Here is a 20,728-nt window from a genome sequence, read left to right on the forward strand (position 1 = left end):
CAAACTACTGGGTTGAGGGTAACGTCCCCCTTCAAAAGAGGGGCCTACTACAATAACTAAGATAATCTCTTAAACAAGTGCAAAAGTGCGAAAATAATCAAAGGTTATACTAATACACGAGTCGGATCCAAGTGATTCATCTTGTCTATCTGTTTTTATTTTTATTTTTATTTTTCAGCATTTAGTTAGTTTTATTTTCTTAGTTTAAAAATCTTTTCTAACATTTTGATTTGGTTAGACGTTGAGGATAAACCGGTACTAAAAGCTCTTGTGTCCTTGGACGACCTTGGTATCTTACCAACACTATACTACGTCCACGATGGGTGCACTTGCCCATATGTGTGTTTAGTTTTAGTAAATATCGTGTTTTATAAATTTAAAACTTGGCTAAAAGTGTAAAAAGGGCTTAAAATATACATCTAAAACATATACACACTTGCACGCATCAAGTTTTTTGGCGTCGTTGCCGGGGACACAAGGATTTTAAGAAAGCTTAAAATCAACGGCCTAATCAGTTTTTCAAAACCTTTTCAAAACGCGCGCACATTTTTCTGCATTTTAGTTTAGTTTGCATTTACAGTAGCCTGAACACGGGGCCGTGCTCACTGAACACGCCCCGTGCTGCATATTTTTAGATTAGATACCCAGATACAGAATCTGAACACGGGGCCGTGTCCACCAAACACACCCCCGTGCTCAACGAGACCGGTAACTTTAATTAAAACGCCCAGATACAGATCCTGTACACGGGGCCGTGTGCACTGAACACTGGGCCGTGTCCAGCCTTCTGTTTCCGTTTTTATTTTGTTTTCTGGTCCCGAGACTCAGTTGTGGTCTGCTGAGTGATTCTTATGGATCAATACTCAGGAGGTTACAACTACACCTATGAGGAGGATGATTATATGAGAGACTATTGCACTAATTGTGGTAACCCACACTCGGTACAATATTGTAACTTGTTCCAACCATCCACTTCATACAACCATTATGAGGAGCCCAGGTACGAGCCATCAACTTCATACACATCCTATGAAGACCAAAGGTATGAACCTCCTTCCTAATACTCATATTTTGATGAACCAAGGTATGAGCCTTCTTACTCATACTTTAAGGACTCAAGGTATGAGCCACCACCTTCATACTCTTATTATGAGGAACCATGGCGTGAACAACCCACCTCATATGAGTACTATGAAGAACAAAGTTTCGACCCTTATCCATCATATACTTATCATGAAGAACAATGTTGTGAACCATCTACTTCATATGAGTACTATGAGGAGCCAAGGATCGAACAACCGGATTCAAGCTTTGAGGATCCCGATCCTTACTCTATCACCGACATAGCCGATAGGATAATAGAAAAACTCAAATTAATCGAAAGATGCATAAAAGAATCTCGCGCAAGGGAAGAGGAGTCCCGCGCGAGGGAAGAATTAAAAAAAGAAGAAACGATAATTGAGGAATTAAAATGGAAGAACAAATAAGTGAAAAACCGACTCATGAGCTAAACAACGAAAAAGGTGAGGTCAATAACGATAAAATTCAAGAAGAGTCTAATTTAGAAGAAATTAATCTCTTGTCACCTTCTTTTGAAAATCATTGTTTAGTTACCCCTCATGCTAAGTTTTTAAAAGAGCTAAACACTAATACTAAAATTGAAGAAATGGTATGTGTTAAGTTAACTAATGATCAAACTTCGCTAATAAAAGAAGATCCTTTTGAAATTAACATTACGCCGGTTCCATGTTTCTTTCAAAATTCATTTATTAGTAATGTCACTATCGATAAAGATCTTTGTGTTAACATAATGCCTAACTACATTTTTGAAAAGCTAAGTATTAGTGATTTTGCTCCACTTCAAATACCCATTTTTCTATCCAATCGGAAGGTAATAAAATCAATCGGTGTGGTTGAGGATGTCTTGGTTCAAACAAATCAGATGGTTATTCCGACCGACTTTGTCATCCTCGATGACGCTCCTCTAGTCTTGGGAAAACCTTTTGTAAAAACTCATGAAGCTTTGAAAAACCGGAAATTTAACAATCTGCCTCTTCAATTAGGGGCATTCAAAAGGAACATAGATCTTGAGCGTTCAATGAAATATCCTTTGGCAATAATGACCCCCTAATTGAAGATGAAGATGAGCCACCCGATACAACTGAAGAAGATGACCACTTTGTTGAAGAAGAGGTCGCCATAGAACAAACCTTTAAGGTTCTTGATCTAGATGAGCCACAAAATAAGGTGTCTCCTAAAGACCCACCGATTGAGCTCAAAGAACTTCCTAAAGGTTTGGAATATGCTTTTCTAGACAAAGATGGTAATTTACCTGTAATTATTTCATCTAAATTAAGTAGCGTAGAAAAAGAAAAATTAGTTAATCTTCTTAAAAAACACAAAAATGCGATCGCTTGGAAGCTTGTAGATATTAAAGGAATAAATCCTTCCATGTGCACGCACAAAATTTTAATGAATGATGACTACAAAATAGTAATACAACCACAACGAATAGTAAATCCCAATGTGCAAGAAGTGGTTAAAAATGAGGTCATCAAGCTACTTGACGCTGGACTAATCTACCCTATCTCTGATAGTCCATGGGTAAGTCCCGTCCAAGTAGTCCCAAAGAAAGGAGGTATGACGGTAATAACTAATGAAAAAAATGAATTAATACCGACAAGAACCGTCACAGGATGGAGAGTTTGTATAGACTATAGACGATTAAATGAAGCAACAAGGAAAGACCACTTTCCTTTGCCCTTCATTGATCAAATGTTAGAACGACTATCCGGTCATAAATTTTACTGTTTCTTGGATGGTTTTTCAGGTTACTTTCAAATTCCAATAGCACCTGAAGACCAAGAAAAGACAACTTTCACATGCCCCTACGGAACTTTCGCCTATCGACGCATGCCATTCGGTCTATGTAATGCACCAGCAACATTCCAACGTTGTATGGTGGCCATTTTCCACAACATGATAGAAAAGACAATGGAAGTCTTCATGGACGACTTTTCTATCTTTGGAGATTCATATGACCAATGCCTCGATAACCTTGAACGAATGCTATCCCGATGTGAGGAAACTAACCTCGCCCTTAACTGGGAAAAATGCCATTTCATGGTAACAGAGGGAATAGTACTAGGTCATGAAATCTCAAGCGAATGAATGGAAGTTGATCGAGCAAAAATAGAAACTATTTCTCGATTACCTCCACCATCCTCCGTTAGAGCAATCAGAAGTTTCCTAGGGCATGCCGGATTTTATAGAAGGTTTATCAAGAACTTTTCAAAAATTTCAAGACCTCTAACAAAATTACTTGAAAAAGATGCACCTTTCATCTTTGACAAGGAATGCAATCAAGCATTTCTAACCCTCAAGGAAATGCCAGTCAATGCGCCTATCATGATAGCCCCTGATTGGAAATTTCCTTTCGAAATCATGTGTGATGCAAGTGACTTTGCTGTTGGAGCAGTCTTGGGACAAAGAAAAGAAAAGCATTTCCACCCAATTTATTATGCTAGTAAAACACTTAACGATGCACAAGAAAATTACACAACTACTGAAAAAGAGTTACTAGTTGTGGTATTTCCTTTTGATAAATTCCGTTCTTACCTTGTTCTTTCTAAAACTGTAGTCTATACAGATCATGCAGCTATCCGATACCTCTTCAAGAAACAAGACGCAAAACCCCGTTTGATCAGATGGATTCTACTCCTCCAAGAATTCGACATTGAAATCAAAGACAAAAGAGGAGCAGAAAACACTGCTGCAGATCATCTTTCACGCCTAGAAGACCCAGCTTTGGAGGCAACCAGGAACAAGCAGATCAACGAAAAATTTCCCACAGAGTCCTTGGAAATGGTGTAAAGCAGACAAGAACCACGGTATGCCGACTATGCTAATTACTTAGCTAGCGGTATAGTCACCAAAGGATGGCCACATCATCAAAGAAAGAAATTCTTTGCCGATGTAAAGCATTACTTTCGGGAAGACCCTTATCTTTTCAAAATGTGTGCCGACCAACTCATCCGAAGGTGTGTCCATGGTAACGAAGCGCGAAGAATTCTCCGCCACTGTCATGAAGGTCCATACAGAGGACATCATGGTGCCGCTAGTACCGCACGAAAGGTATTTGATTCAGGATTTTATTGGCCCACCAATTACAAAGATGCACAAGATCTTGTAAAGACATGTGATGCTTGCCAAAGATTAGGTAATATTTCTTCCAAAAACGAAATGCCTCAGAATGGCATTCTCGTTTGTGAAATTTTTGATGTGTGGGGACTCGATTTCATGGGACCCTTCCCACCGTCAAAAGGAAACAAATATATACTTATGGCGGTTGATTACTTGTCTAAATGGGCAGAGGCCGAAGCTCTTCCAACAAACGATGGAAGAGTAGTGGTAAAATTTCTGAAAAAAATTATTCTCTCGTTTTGGAACACCAAAAGCTTTGATAAGTGATAGGGGTACCCATTTTTGCAATCATCAACTCAAAAAAATCTTAACAAGGTATGGGGTCTATCACCGGGTCTCAACAGCATATCACCCTCAAACGAATGGACAAGCCGAAGTGACTAACAGAGGTTTAAAACGAATACTTGAAAAAACCGTAGGATTAAATAAAAAGGAATGGGCTGATAAATTAGATGATGCTTTATGGGCTTTTCGAACTGCTTATAAAACCACTATAGGCACAACCCCGTATAAGCTCGTCTATGGAAAAAGTTGTCATTTGCCAGTAGAAATAGCTCACAGGGCTTACTGGGCAATAAAAAACGTAAACCTAGACTTAGAAACTGCAGGTAAAAATCGATTTTGTCAAATGAATGAATTAGACGAATTAAGGAATTATGCATACTCTAACTCCGAAATTTATAAGGAAAGAATGAAAATTTTACACGACAAATATATTAAGCCTAATGAATTTCGAGTAGGAGACCAAGTTCTGTTGTTTAATTCACGACTTTGATTATTTCCGGGTAAACTAAAATCTAGGTGGTCAGGACCTTTTTCCATCACCCATGTTTTTCCTCACGGTGCAGTAGAAATTAAAGCTCGAAATGGAATTCCATTTAAAGTCAATGGCCAACGGCTGAAACTCTATCGAGGATCCATTGAGGATGAGGAGGAAGAGATCTCGCTTCAAACGGTTAACGAATGAAAAGCACCCACATCATACCTAGTATGTCACGAACAAGTGAGTATACATCGAAACCGGTAAGTCTTCTAACCATGTTTTCGGAAAAATGGGCACTCACACGAGCACAAAAAAAAAAAAACTTTGCTCGGCACGGGGTCGTGTCCGATGGACACGGGGCCGTGTCGACGCAACTGTCGGGATAAAACCCTCTTTTCATAACAGTCACCTCATTCCACACGCCCCGTTTTGCCGAAAACGCTCTGGTTTAAGGCGATTTTCCGCAGATTTCCAACGTTACCTCCACGTTTAACAACATCAAGGTATGATTCTATCATCGTTAGTAGTTAGATTAGTTACTTGCATGCAGTTAAACATCAAAAATTTGGGGAAAATCTAGGGTTCTTCAAGTTCATCCGGATTGAACCTCAAATTTTTGATATAATCTGTTAGTATTAGTTTAGATTAGTGTAATGGGAAGTAAATACACTTGTATTGTTGATAGATTTGCCCGATTTCTCACTAAAAACCTCAAACCCTTGTTTTTGAACCGAAAAAGATAAAATTGAAGGGGTAAACGAGTTGTTTTGGGAAAAACGGCACTTGGGGTTTCATTTTTGGGGGAAACCGCTCCTACTTAGCTAAAAATTTTCAGATTTTCGGGACCGGGACGAAAAATGAAGTTTTTGAGCAACAGACGTCTAGACACGGGGTCGTGCCCGCTGAACATGGGGCCGTGTCCAGCCCACTGTTTGCAGTTTCTTTTAAAAATCTCACGGTTTCATGCTAACTTTTGGTGTATTCTTTCAGATGTCGAAGTTCACAAGGTTTAACGCGAATGAGCTCGACGCTAGGGCAAGATACGAGTTACTTCAAACAAGGCCCGAGGAGTACCCCAGACAAGCATGCACGGACCTTTTAACCTTGGTAAACCAGCTCGACCGATTCAACAACATCGTTACGGGACCACTAAGAGTTGCATTAACCACTCGGCTTCGGTCGGTGCATCATTGCACCATGGAGTTCTATAGTACTTTTACCTTCACTTCAAGGTGTGACCCATTCGACAATGAAGGGGTTGCATTTCGATGTGGTGGGACGAATTACTCGATCTCTATGGCATAATTCGGGGCGATAGTGGGGCTGTACGCGGAAGAAGAATCGGGGAATGAGGAAAACACCGGGGGGGTTACGAGATTTGGATGAAAATGAATGTCAAGCCGCATGGGCCCAAATCGGTGAAGGAATCTACAACCCCAGCAGCACCAAGAGTACTAAGCTGAGGGATCCGCTTTATCGCTACATTCATAGGCTCCTCACTTACTCTCTTAGCCAACGACACGACAGTAGTGGCGTTGTGGGGTTGAAAGATTTGGTAGTCCTTCACTGCATCCACAACCGAAGGGCCCTCGATGTTCCATATCTCTTGCTACGAAACATGCATCTGAACCGTCTTGCTTGTGCACCAACACCTATCTTCTTTGGAGGATGGGTGTACCGCCTCTTCAAGCACTTCACGCGCATCCCTAGGTCCTTTGAAAGGAGCCCATGGTTGGGACGAGTTGATTATCACATTTGCCGCGCCATGAACCTACTTTACGAGGCGGAAGACGGATCAATGAGCTTTCAGAGGATACAAGGCCATGCATGGAACCCACAGGAGGCCCTAGTTCTTCACACTCCACCTCCTCATTACCAGTATCAACCCCATGGTGATCCGGGTCAATCCTCCTCACAAGGAGGCGGTTTTCCTAACCTTCAAAGTTTACATGATCTTTTGCAGGAAAACCTCATGTGCACCAGGAACACCTACAACCTTGCCAATAATACATACCACCGGGTCGGAGCTATCGAACGAAACATCAACGATATACAAGACGACATCGGCAGCATTCGGGAGTATATGGCGGGTCATGGGGATGGAGGTGATGACAACGATGAGGACATGGACTAGGGGGTTGAAGGAGCAGGAGCGGGTTGATGGCGAGCCCACAGGTTAAGGTCCATTTATCTATCGAAACAATTTGTGGCCTGCGTGCCAAGTGTTGAACAATTTACTTTCCTTAAATTCTTTTATTTTCTGCTTTATTTTTCTTTTACTCTATGGTTTGAACAATTAACTATGGTAATTTAGGATGTTGGTATTGCTTGGTGTGGTATTTAGTGATGAAACAGGTACAACCAAGGCTTAGAGTGCTAAGCATTAGCACTCACGAAGCCAGGATGGGAAACCGGAGGAAGAAACCTATTTTTCAGGCTTACAGACAGTCCACAGGGGACATGTCCAGCCGACACGCCCCCGTGCCCACCTTCCAGACCTGCTGTTTGTTTACTTTTCTGCAGATTTTTGCCAGACACGGGGCCGTTGCTAGCCAACACGCCCCCGTGTCCACCTTCTGTAAGTTTTCATTACTGGCAGTTGACCACGGGGTCGTGTCCAACGGACACGGGGCCGTGTCCAGACCGCCAGTAACATAAAATTTTTGCTTTTAACACCATGTTACACATTCAATCAACCTAAAAATTTATTTTTGGGACACATTGAGGACAATGTGTAATTTAAGTGTGGGGGGGGGGATGCTAAAACCTTGAATATTGCAAGTCCTAATAACAAGCCTTACACAAAACTCTATTGGAACCGCTAATCACCCCAAATTTTTTCCAAAACTTTTTCATTTTTTTTACTTGTCTAAAGTTTAAGTTGGGAATTCTAAGACTAACAAGGTTATATTTTTACAAATTTACAACCGATAGCGTCGTGATAAAAAGAATCAACATAAGAAAATTATGAAACGGCATGACAAGCTTAGTTAAAGTTCGATTATATATACTTGATCACATAGAAAAAACCCATTCCCACAAAAGTGAGTTTTGAGCCTTTATTGAGCATACAAATATACATCTTTACGCTAAATGCTCATTTTTCGTTTCTTGTGTGAATAGCCGTTTGGTTCTTACAACTCTAGAACTTGCTACGACAATTCATTCCCGGTCCTTACCAACTTAAACCCAAGTAAGTAAATGATGGAGGCATTAGGACTAACCCTCTTTTTCTTTCAAAACCATTATTTTTATTTTTCTTTTCACCTACCAAAAAATCCCCCTAGTTAACCCCTTTGAGCCTAAACCTTTTCATTTCTTAACCCAAAACCCTTTTTACCCACCAAAAACCCTTTTTATTTTTACCCTTTATTTTAGTAACAAGCTCGGTTTTCGTGTGACTGAAAAAAAAAAATTTACAATGAAGTTAGACATAAACAAACAAAGCTCCTAAAAAAGCTTGTTTGAAGAAATACTTCATTAAGAATAAAAAAGTCACTAAAACAAAATGTTTTACGAAAACAGACGCTTTTTACGATTTTCGCCCTTTTCTACTAACCACTAACCCAACTACCCACCTTTAGCCCAAGCCTTTACCCAAAAAAGTCCTCTTGATATTTACAAAGGTAAAAAGTTAAAAATGAGAAGGATTGATTGCTTGGCAAGCCTATGGTAGGAATAAGTTCCATGCCGTTCTTGAGTGATTCACTAAAAAAGACACCTTCGGCCGAGTGTGAGTGATTTATCCCGTGAGGTATGTGAACTCGTATATAAATGGAAATTTAAAAAGGCATGTTATGCCCAAATAAGTAATTTCTCTTATGAAACATTCTAAATAAATCATAACGAATAGGATTGTAAATAAATAAAAATAAAACCCAATAAAGATCTTGGATTCCCGACACTCTATGACAAGCCAAAACCTTCTCTTTTACCCGTTCCATTTGAGAGTGTAAGCCACATATTAAAGAGTTTTGCTTGAGGACAAGCAAAAATTCAAGTGTGGGGATATTTGATGTATGTAAAACGCAACATATAAATTACATCAAATAAGGCATAAAACTAACCCTTTTTAAGTACTAATGTTGGAAAAAGAGTGTTTTTGTCTTCCTTTTGTATTTTCAGGATTAAATGAGCTCAAATTAACAAAAGAAGCAAAAAGGCGGCTAAATCTTACATAAATACAAGAAAAGGAACATAAGTGGATTGCCCGACCCCTCGACAGCATCCTCCCAAGCAAAACAGAGAAGGCAGAAGACTGAACACGTCCCGTGCTCAGCCAGCACGGGGCCGTGCCCAAGAAGCAGCAGATAAGACAAACCTATAGAAGCTTCTATTGCCCACCACGGGGCCGTGCCTAGTGAACACGGGGGCGTGGCGAAAGTACTGCAGGCGCATTAATTGTAATTGCGAATTACAATTAATGAGGAGAGAGATTGTCAGACAGGCACGGGGCCGTGTCCAGCGGACACGGGGCCGTGCCCAGGCTTCTGTTCAGCCTATAAATAGGAGTGCTTGGTTTCATTGCAACTCATCCCTTGGCACACCACCTCTCTCACACTTCATCTACCATCCACCACCATCACAACACCATCATCCACCACCATCATCCATTGTCCATCATAGAGTGTGTGAGTCGTCTCGGGATCCAAGATTGATCGTAAGAGTTCTTGACAATCAAGGCCATGTTTGCCTAAGTCTCTTACATCACTTGGTGAAGACAAGTGTTTAGTATAATACTTTTTATTTTTAATCTTTTGCACTTTTTATTTGGTTTTGTATTAATGACTTTAATAACTAGTTGCTTATGTTGAAGGTGATTCTTCCTTATCGTTTGTCCGTGGTGTCTTGGCATTATTTTACTGTCTATATAAAATAAAAGATTTTCACCATTCATATCTCCACGGTCTATATGGAGGTATGTTGGCCACCTGGTCGGGGGTTAAGGGAACGGTTTGGTAAGGGCCTTGCCCTTGTTCAGCGTTTAGAGGTCCTGCAAGGGACCTGGGTCAAATTTAGTAGGATCTCCTTCAATACCCAAAGGTATTGGATGGTGGGGATCCAAACTCTTTGACCCCCTCATAAGTTAACTACTATTAATACTATAACCCGGCTATTTAGGACTGTATCCCTGCTGACTCAGACTACTTAGTCGAGGGTAACGTCACCTCCAAAAGAGGGGCCTACCATAATTTGCATTAATAACTTAATTCATTATCTTTCAATAATCCGACCCTTTAGGATTGTATCCTTGCTGACTCAAACTACTGGGTTGAGCGTAACGTCGCCTTCAAAAGAGGGGCCTACTACAATAACTAAGATAATCTCTTAAACAAGTGCAAAAGTGCGAAAATAATCAAAGGTTATACTAATACACGAGTCGGATCCAAGTGATTCATCTTGTCTATCTGTTTTTATTTTTATTTTTATTTTTCAGCATTTAGTTCGTTTTATTTTCTTAGTTTAGAAATCTTTTCTAACATTTTGATTTGGTTAGACGTTGAGGATAAACCGGTACTAAAAGCTCTTGTGTCCTTGGACGACCTCGGTATCTTACCAACACTATACTACGTCCACGATGGGTGCACTTGCCCATATGTGTGTTTAGTGTTAGTAAATATCGTGTTTTATAAATTTAAAACTTGGCTAAAAGTGTAAAAAGGGCTTAAAATATACATCTAAAACATATACACACTTGCACGCATCAGTTACCAAAGCGTTAGTACCATTAGGATGTTTATCAGTTATTTTAAACTCAGAAACATCTAAAAACTCAGTTAAACAACTTTCATCTTTTATCATATGCTGATTCGCCCCTGAATCAACAATCCACCGAACATTCTGTTCACACTTAAGGTGACTATTAAAACAGAAAACAGGTTTACAGAAAACATTTGCACAAAATATATCACTACCTGAAACATTACAAATTTGTAGACTTCCACTAGGTTTATCTCCTATAAGACTAAGCAACTTAGTTAATTGTTCACTAGTCAAATAATTAATAGAAACATCAGACGACTCACTAGTGGAATTATTATTACTTGCAACTATTTTCCTCCCTTGGTTACCTCTTGGTGGTTTCATCCAAGTCGGATACCCAATTATTTCAAAACATTTTTCAATAGAATGTCCAATTTTATTACAGTAAGAACACTTCAAGTTCTAATTAGAAACTTTATTACCATTTTTAAACTCAATAGATGGATTTACTTTTGAAACAAAAGCCATATTTTGATTCTTCTTTGAACCAATGCTGGAATTTCTCTAAGATTCTTCTCTAGAAACCACAGCAAAGGCTTCTTTAACAGTTGGCAAAGTTTCTTTTATTAAAAGACTTGTCCTAACACTCTAATAAACACCATCAAGACCCATTAAAAACTGCATAAGCTTAATCATATGATTAAAGCTATTGAAGTCTTTAGCAGCCTCACAAGAACAGGAAGGCAGCTGCAAGATCTGATGTAACTGTCTCCACATTACATTAAGCTTATGATAATATTCAGAAACAGTTAGACCACTTTGAGTAAAATTGTTAATCTTCTGATACAAATCAAACACTAGCAAGTTTAGAAAATACTTGTCCCGTATATAATTCTTCACTAATGGAGTTAAGAATCCAAGTAAGAAGAATGGAATTACATCTATCCCATTATCTGGACAACACAACATGATTTTCAGACTTAATGCATGTTTTATCTATAAAACCCCATTTGTTTTTAACTTGTAAAGCCAATTGCATTGCATTGCACTAGACCACACAGTGTAATTCTCAACTCCTTTCAACTTAATAGAAACAATTGGCATATTACTTGAATCAGAAGGATGCAAGTATAAAGGATCACTTGCATCCAATTTACTCACAAGAGTCTCAGATGGTGGATTATTGGGACCAGTATCTCCACTACTTATGACCACAGGACCATCTACCATTTTAGAACATTCTTAACCAACACAACGATCACAAAAAAACAGACAAGGAAAAACACACAAGGCGAAGACAAGACAGAGAGTCAGATCAGTGGTTCGTCACTCAAGGTGCCACTACAAACCTTGTCAAGGGAGCCAACCCTAGATTAATCTATAAACAAACAATCAGGATCTAACACAACAGTAAATCAGCAGATCACACTAAATGCAACACGGAGACTCGATCAAGGCCGGCCTGACTAGTCCGGTAACATGAATGCCTAGACTCAACAATGTAATGTGACAAACAAAAAACAACAGGAAAGGAACAATCTCACCAGGAGTTTAACTTCTTACAAGCGGATCAGGTTTATAACCTTCACTTAGGGTTATAAACACAGATCAGAAGGCCAGCAACAATAATCAAGCCGGGTTGCCTTGTAGCCTTCACTTAGGGCTACAGAGACCAACTGATATACTCTTCTTTCGTCAAGATAGCAAACCCTAAGAAGAACCTTCCACAACTTTGACGGCATGAACTTCAAGAAGCACTAATACAAAGATCCAATGATCGGCATCAACTATACTCCCCTGATCGATATGAAGTTCCAAGAACCAACAGATCTGATCTCAAACACGCAGCGGATACAACCCTTGATCAGATCTATAACCCAAGAGCATCAATAGCTCTGATACCATGTTAAAAACATGATATCATGTTGTAATAAACAACAACACCAAATCCGAAAAAATGATATTAATAACAACCAGATGAATACAACTTCACAATGAATTAGACAATACATAAATCACTAAACTCTTATCTCTCACAGCTAACAGATTATCGACTCGATAATCTGCAATAGACACACAAGATTTCACAACTAGATCAAAGATTCAAGACGAATCAGTGACAAACCCTAGAAAACCTCGATGAACTTGAGAGAGAGAAAAACAAAGAGAAATAAGTGAAATAATATCTGAAAAAACTATTTGTGTTAGGTAAACTCTGCCTTTTTAATAATAGACCCATATCAACATATCCGGGTTGTTACAACAACCCGGTCTTCTATAACGGCAGCAACAACAACAAGACCAAGCCCAATCATCTCTCGCCCAGTCTCCTTTTCATAAGGTTCCAAGCCCAATAAGACCAAGCCCAATAAGACGCAATACGGACGCAGCTCAGCAAGGCATTTTACATGTAAAAAAAACAAAGACTGGTTAACATTTAAACTAAATGTATTTAACATTTAAACATATTAACATATTAAACTGGATTATTAATGTTATAATGTTAACACAAATATAAGAATTCTCATTATTTGGTAAGGTGGTGTTTTAATTTCATTCCGTAAGGTAGTGTTTGGTATGCTGGAATGAGAGCCGTAATGTAATGAATCATTATGAGGGAATGAAGAAAAAAAGGCGTTTGCTTGGTCAATGGAATGGAATCACCCATTCCATAAGGCCTTCTATTCCCTTAAAATCATTCCATCCACCCCCATATTTTTTCATTCTATCCCCACTGGCACCATTCATCAACAACACAACAACCCACAACCTTCGCCACCACCCACCACCACCACCGCCACCCACCACCGACGCCATCGTCGCCGCCTACGCCTCTGTTGCCACCCCAACAACCACCCCCGCCACCGTCACCCACCGCCACTGTTGCCACCAACCGCCGCCACTCACCAGCCGTCGTCGCCCCTGCACCGCCGCTTGCCACCACCACCACCACCCATCATCGCCGCCGCCACCCACCACCGCCACCTATAACCACCCACAATCACTACTAATGGTAGTGATCCATTGCATTCCCTAATCCATTCCATTACCTCATTTATTTCAGGCTCTCGTCCATTCCATTACCCCATACCAAACAGATTCTAAAGGAATGGAAAGAAACATATTATTATAATTATTATTATTATTATTATTATTATTATTATTATTAATTTTTTACCATTATTATTATTATTATTATTATTATTATTAATATTATAATTATTGAGTCGATTATAGTTTTGTCGCTTTTAATAAATTGTGTTTCGTTACATTGTCTTTTTTTGGTGTATCAAACTGTACAAAGTAATGATTTAATCTATTACATATGAGTAACAAAGCATCACAATGGAATGGAATGATCCATTTCATTATGTTTTCCATTCCATTACTTTGTTCATTCCATTCTCGCGTTCATTCCATTACTTAATACCAAACAGACCCGTAATGGTTCCGTTTGGGTCATAGAATTTAACGAAATTAATTGTTGAATATGTTACATTAGAAATTTTGTTTAATTGGTTTTTGATGAAAATGAAATCAAACTACTCGAGATCAGACCTAAGAATAAGTTTGTTTAATAAATTATGGCTTTGTTTTCGTCATATCAGTTTATCTGATTTTTGATATTTTAAAAAGTTTATTTATATGTGAACTGTTATTATTTAATAAACTTAAAAAACTTAAGAAATACTCACATAATCCAAAATTATTTACACATGTTTCATAAGTTTTCTTGAAAACAATAAAATAATCCAAAACTATTTACACATGTTTCATAAGTTTTCTTGAAGACAACAAAAACATGAAAAAAAAGAAGATTGATTAATCTTAAGGAACAAAATGATAAAATACAAAGACAAGTGTAGGGTAGAATTTGTAGGAGGAAAAACCTACAGAAGAGGGTGTTGGTGCATTCAATTTGATGACATTTTGGTAAGGGCGATATAACTTTTCGCTTTATTAAAAGCTTGGATAATAAGATCACATCCAAAAGGGACATCACCTTGAAATACCATATGCCAAAAATACTAATCAGATTAAATTAATCCAACATAATTTAACCCTTGAATTGCCATGGGACGCAACAAAAAATTGACCGGTATCGGTTCGGCTCGATACAGTATCGACAGACGCTATATAAAAGGAAAGAGAGAACACAAAAACTAAAGTCGTATTATGAAAAAAAAGTCTTCACTTATTTGGTTCGTTGGGATGGCTCGACTCTATATATCGAAACGTAAAAAAAAACACATATGTTGTAATTTAATAAACCGTAATATAAAATCAATAAATAAAATAATAATAAATAAATTGATATTCGAAACTTTTTTTATCAAAGAGATTTACAAATTCACATTTAACAAATGCATATGACTTAGGGGTTGTTTGTTTACCCTGTTAATGGTTCAGATCTCTTACTGGTTCAACACTTAATGGTTCAGACTGTTTATTTCACAAGCATATGTTTGAATAGTTCAGATATTTTCCTCTAAATTGTTAAGCATTATACAGTGTCTCTGAATGGTTAAGACCTCTAATGTGAATTGGTCAGGCATTTGTATCTGAACGGTTAAGTATTATACTAGCTCTTAATGGTTCATACATCTTACTGATTCAGCAATTAATGGTTTAGACATCTTACTGATTCAGCACTTAACCATTCAGAAGTTCTTAAACAACCACTTATTTTAGCACTAAAGTCATAAACAATCAAAAAATAAAAAAGAAAAATTATTTGTAAAATATAAGCAACTGGCTTATTTTAGCAAATGGGCTGGCTTACTTTAACATATACACTATTAAGGGGCTGTTACAACTTCTGAATTGTTAAAGTCTAATATAAAGTATAATATAATTCTTAAACCTCCAATTTTAACATGTATTAAAACTTCCTTCCTATAATATAAAGTATAATTCTTAAACCTCCAAACAAAAATTAAAGGTGTAAGATTAAATATATTATGTTTAATATTTAATCTATAGCCATCTTAATTATTTACATTATAGAGATCAAAATATATTAGAACCTATTATTTAATTAGTTGGTAATTGTTGATGGACCATATTACCCTTAGTAACTAATTAGGTTTCCTCCTGGGTGCTTATATAAGGAGAGTTATGTGGAGGTTTAAGGGTTACTCAGTTACACAATTCACACACCCCATAAGCCATAACATCATCACGAAACCTCCTCTCCATAACCGATACCCTTTTCGGTTTCTAAGTCCCCATCATCAGTTAGCACCCTAAGGAGGAACCAGATCAAGATGACAGGCATGTCGAACTCTCTCACAGGATTCTCCTCTGCACTATCTGCTGTGACAGGTATGATTTATGTTGTTTTCCTTCATGAACAAACAGAACTGAACCAACATGTGGTATCAGAGCATATGTTGATTAGTCAGTTCTGTTTTCGTATCCATAATTCTGGGATTGAAACTTGGAAAACGGAATTTTGAAACCTTTAAAACCTTAACAGCCGGTTTCGAGTCATGAGTATCGACTCGAGATTTTTGTTTTCGTGAAAAAATAATCATATGTTCATTCGATTTTAACTGGGTTTATGTTTACAACCGAAATCTGTTTAGAAGTGTTAAAAAATTTTCAGGTTTCGGGTTCCAGAATTTTATTTTTATGATTAGGGTTCATCATGTTCATGTGAAAATTCGAAAATTCTGTTATGATTTGGAATATGATTCGGATTATTAAGTGTTTTTTCCTGGTTTTGATCTATTTTTCCTCTAAGTTTTTTTGGAAAACTGTTAAAAGGATAAAGAGATTACAATTTCGAAATCTGTTGACAAAATTAGATCAGCTTAAAACAGGAAAGAATATCTCTTAATCCCTTAGATTTCGAATTTTCGGTTATGATATCACAATTAACAGCTGTTAGCGAGGTTGCTACTCGCAACCATGAGGTTGCTACTCGCAACCATAACGTCATCACTCGCAACCATGAGGTTGCTACTCGCAACCATAACGTCATCACTCGCAACCATTACGTCATCACTCGAGACCATGAGGTTGCTACTCGCAACCATAACGTGATTAGTCGAGACCGTAGTTGCGACTCGCAACCATAACGTGATTAGTCGAGACCGTAGTTGCGACTCGCAACCATAACGTGATTAGTCGAGACCGTAGTTGCGACTCGCAACCATAACGTCATTAGTCGAGATCGTGGTTGCGACTCGCAATCTCATTTTTTCGATCCGCGCTAACGGGTAGTTTGCTATTAAATAAATGGTTTTGTAATTTACTTAGCTAATTAATCAGAATCAGATAATGTAATGTTTTACAAAACCAGAATAGCTTAACTTGAATGAGTTTTTGATATATCATTTCTGGCCAAAGCTGACTTGATACATCTACTTATCATTCAAAGTATTACGAAAGCTATGTTAAGTGTGCATCATAAGCATGAATGTTTTAATATCTGGCCAAAGCTGATTTAATTCTTTCATAGATGGCATACTTAGCAAGTGCATAACTAAAGTGATTGTTTCAATTTCTGGCCAAAGCTGATTTGTTACAACCACTTTGCACATATGCTTAAATGATTACACTTCTGGCCAAAGCTGTTTTGTTTTCGTTTAAGTAGAATTTTTAGTTAAGTCTATTATTTTGATGTTAGTAATAGACATTATCACAGCTTCATTATGTAAAATGGTCATTATTTTGCCTGCCTTAGTATAACGTGCCCATAGATCACATTAGTTTTTCTTCCTTAGTATCATAACTTGCTCATCTTATTTCCACTATCAGCACCCAACTGCGGGATTCCACCTTTGACTGGTGATAACTTTGCTGCATGGAAGGATGCTCTCATGCTTACTCTCGGATTGCTTGATTTTGATTATGCTCTAAGAGAGAAAAAGCCAGCGGACCTTACCACTCAAAGTACTGCTGCTGAGCAGTTAACTCATGAAAAGTGGACTAGGTGTAACCGCATGTCTCTCATGTTTATGAAGCAATCCATAAGCAATGCAATCAGGGGAGCTATTCCTGATTCTGAAGATGCTAAAACCTACTTGGAACATGTGGAGGCGCAGTTCAAAGGGACGTCTAAGGCGCACGCTAGTACCCTTATTCTCAAGCTAGTGACAACTAAGTATGATGGGAGGAGCGGCATTCGCGAGCACATCATGATGATGAATGACATGGCCAATAAGCTGAAGGGGCTGGAAATGGAAATCAGTGATGGTTTCCTTGTTCATTTCATCATTACTTCGCTTCCTTCATCCTTTGAAGCATTTAAGATCAACTACAACACTCAGAAGGAAAAATGGACGATGAGTGAGCTGGTCGCCATGTGCGTACAGGAGGAAGAGCGCATGAGGATGGATCGCACTACTGATGTTGCCAATTTCACTACCTCCAATCCTAAGAAAAGGAAGCACAATTATCAGAGGAAGGATGCTTCCAAAGTCCATAAGTCTAATCCTAACCCTAATACAAGTGCACCTTCCAGCTCTAAGAACTCCTTAGGCAGTATCCGCTGCAAGTTCTGTAAAAAGACAGGACACATGCAGAAGGAATGCCCTGACTTCAAGGAGTGGCTGGCTAAGAAAGGTAACGATTATTTTATGATACTTGAGTCCTATAATTTAAGTGTTCCTGCTAATTCTTGGTGGTTTGATTCTGGTTCTATGGTTCATGTTACCAATTCTACTCAGGGATTCCTTTCAATCCGGAAGCTGGAAAGAAACCAAAGAACGCTTAAGGTTGGGGATGATCGAGAATTAGAAGTGAAGGCCATTGGAACATTACAATTAGTTATGAAAACTGGTTTATGTATTAAACTTTATGATACCTTATATGTTCCTGAGGTAACTCGGAACCTTGTATCAGGACCAAAGTTAGACATGGACGGTTTTATTGTTTCCCATGGTCATCGCAAACTCTCTATCCATTATGATTCTGTTCTTTTTGGTACTGGTGTTCTGGATGGAGGTCTCTATAGATTAGAACTAGATGATGGCTTTTCCAAATCTTTGTTGTCATATAACATTAATGAATCACTCACAAAGATGGAAGAGAAACGAGACTTAGAGACTTCATCCATGTTGTGGCATCAGCGTTTAGGCCACATTTCAAAAGAGCGATTAAATCGTCTCGTAAAGGATGAAGTCTTACCTCCTCTCGATTTCTCTGACTTTGGAACATGTGTCAAATGTCTTAAAGGTAAAATGACATTAGCGAATAAGAAAGGTGCCACTAGGAGCTCTAATTTATTAGAACTCATTCATACTGACATTAGTGGTCCCTACCAAATCGCTGGCATAACAGGACATACTTCATTTATCACTTTTATTGATGATTATTCTCGTTACATGTACTTGTATCTTATTAAGGAGAAATCTGAATCTCTAACAACTTTTAAAGATTATAAGGCTGAAGTTGAAAAGCAATTAGATCGTCAGATTAAAGTTGTGAGATCAGATAGAGGCGGTGAGTATTATGGAAGACATACTGATGTGGGTCAAGCTCCTGGTCCATTTTATGAGTTTTGTAAGGGCCAGGGGATTGTGAACCAATACACCATGCCTGGTACACCTCAGCAGAACGATGTCGCTGAAAGAAGAAACCGTACCCTTATGAATATGGTGCGCAGTATGTTAGCCAACACTAACTTACCATTATTCCTCTGGACTGAAGCGTTAAAAGCAGCTGTTCATATACTCAATAGAGTTCCTTCTAAGTCTGTCCCTAAAACTCCTTATGAACTTTGGACAGGAAGGAAACCGAGTCTTAAATATATGAAAGTATGGGGCTGCATTGCTGAAGCAAAACTTTACAATCCTTTCCTAAGGAAACTTGAGCCTAAGACAGTTACCTGTTTCTTTATCGGGTATCCTGAGAATTCTAAGGGTTATCGTTTCTATTGTCCTTCCCATGTCACCCGTATTGTTGAAACCAAGCGTGCCGCGTTCCTGGAGGATTTCAAGGTCAGTGGGAGCAGTACCAACCCTTACGAAGAATTGCAAGAAGTACAAGACGCGGGGGGGAGAGACTCGTCGCTTACCATTACTCCGATTACTCCTCTTGTACCCAATGCAACTACTGCACCTGAAGCTACTGCACCAACTCCAAATTCACCTCCACAATCAGAACCCGTTATACCTCATGACGAAGGCACATCAAACACTCAAAACCAAGACAACGCTGAACCCGATAATCCACTCAGGAGGTCATCCAGGCAAAGAAGGCCTCCTAATTGGGATGATTATGTTACCTACCTGACTGAAATGGATCCCGGAAAGCTCAATGATCCTATCTCTTACAATGAAGCCATTAGCAGTGATCAGTCTTCTGAATGGAATAAAGCAATGATTGATGAGCTTGAATCCATGAAGAAAAATGACGTTTGGGATTTGGTAGAATTACCCAACGGAGTCAAACCCGTAGGATGCAAATGGGTGTTCAAAACAAAACTGGATCCGAATGGTAACGTTGAACGCTACAAAGCGAGATTGGTTGCAAAGGGCTACACTCAGAAAGAGGGAATTGATTATCAAGAGACGTTTTCACCTGTTTCTCGTAAAGATTCATTAAGGATCGTCATGGCCCTAGTAGCTCATTTCGATTTAGAGCTGCATCAGATGGACGTTAAAACCGCTTTCCTTAACGGAGATTTGGACGAAGATGTTTACATGAAGCAACCTGAAGGCTTTGAGCCTGAAGGTCAGGAGCATCTAGTCTGTAAGCTGAAGAAATCCATTTACGGGTTAAAACAAGCATCACGTCAGTGGTACCTCAAGTTTGATGAAGTCATGAAGAAGCAAGGTTTTATGAAGAATCAAGTGGATCAATGCACCTACCTCAAGATGAGTGGGAGCAACTTTACTATACTTGTCCTTTACGTTGACGATATTCTATTGGCAAGTAATACTTTAGACATGTTGCATGAGTCGAAGCGGTTACTCTCGCATAACTTCGACATGAAGGATCTCGGAGATGCATCTTACGTCATTGGCATCGAAATTCACCGAGATAGAAACAAAGGGATCTTAGGATTGTCCCAAAGGGCCTACATAGATCGTGTCCTTACACGGTACA

This window comes from Helianthus annuus, chromosome 2, assembly GCF_002127325.2.
Source record: "Helianthus annuus cultivar XRQ/B chromosome 2, HanXRQr2.0-SUNRISE, whole genome shotgun sequence".
Classification (NCBI taxonomy): Eukaryota; Viridiplantae; Streptophyta; class Magnoliopsida; order Asterales; family Asteraceae; genus Helianthus; species Helianthus annuus.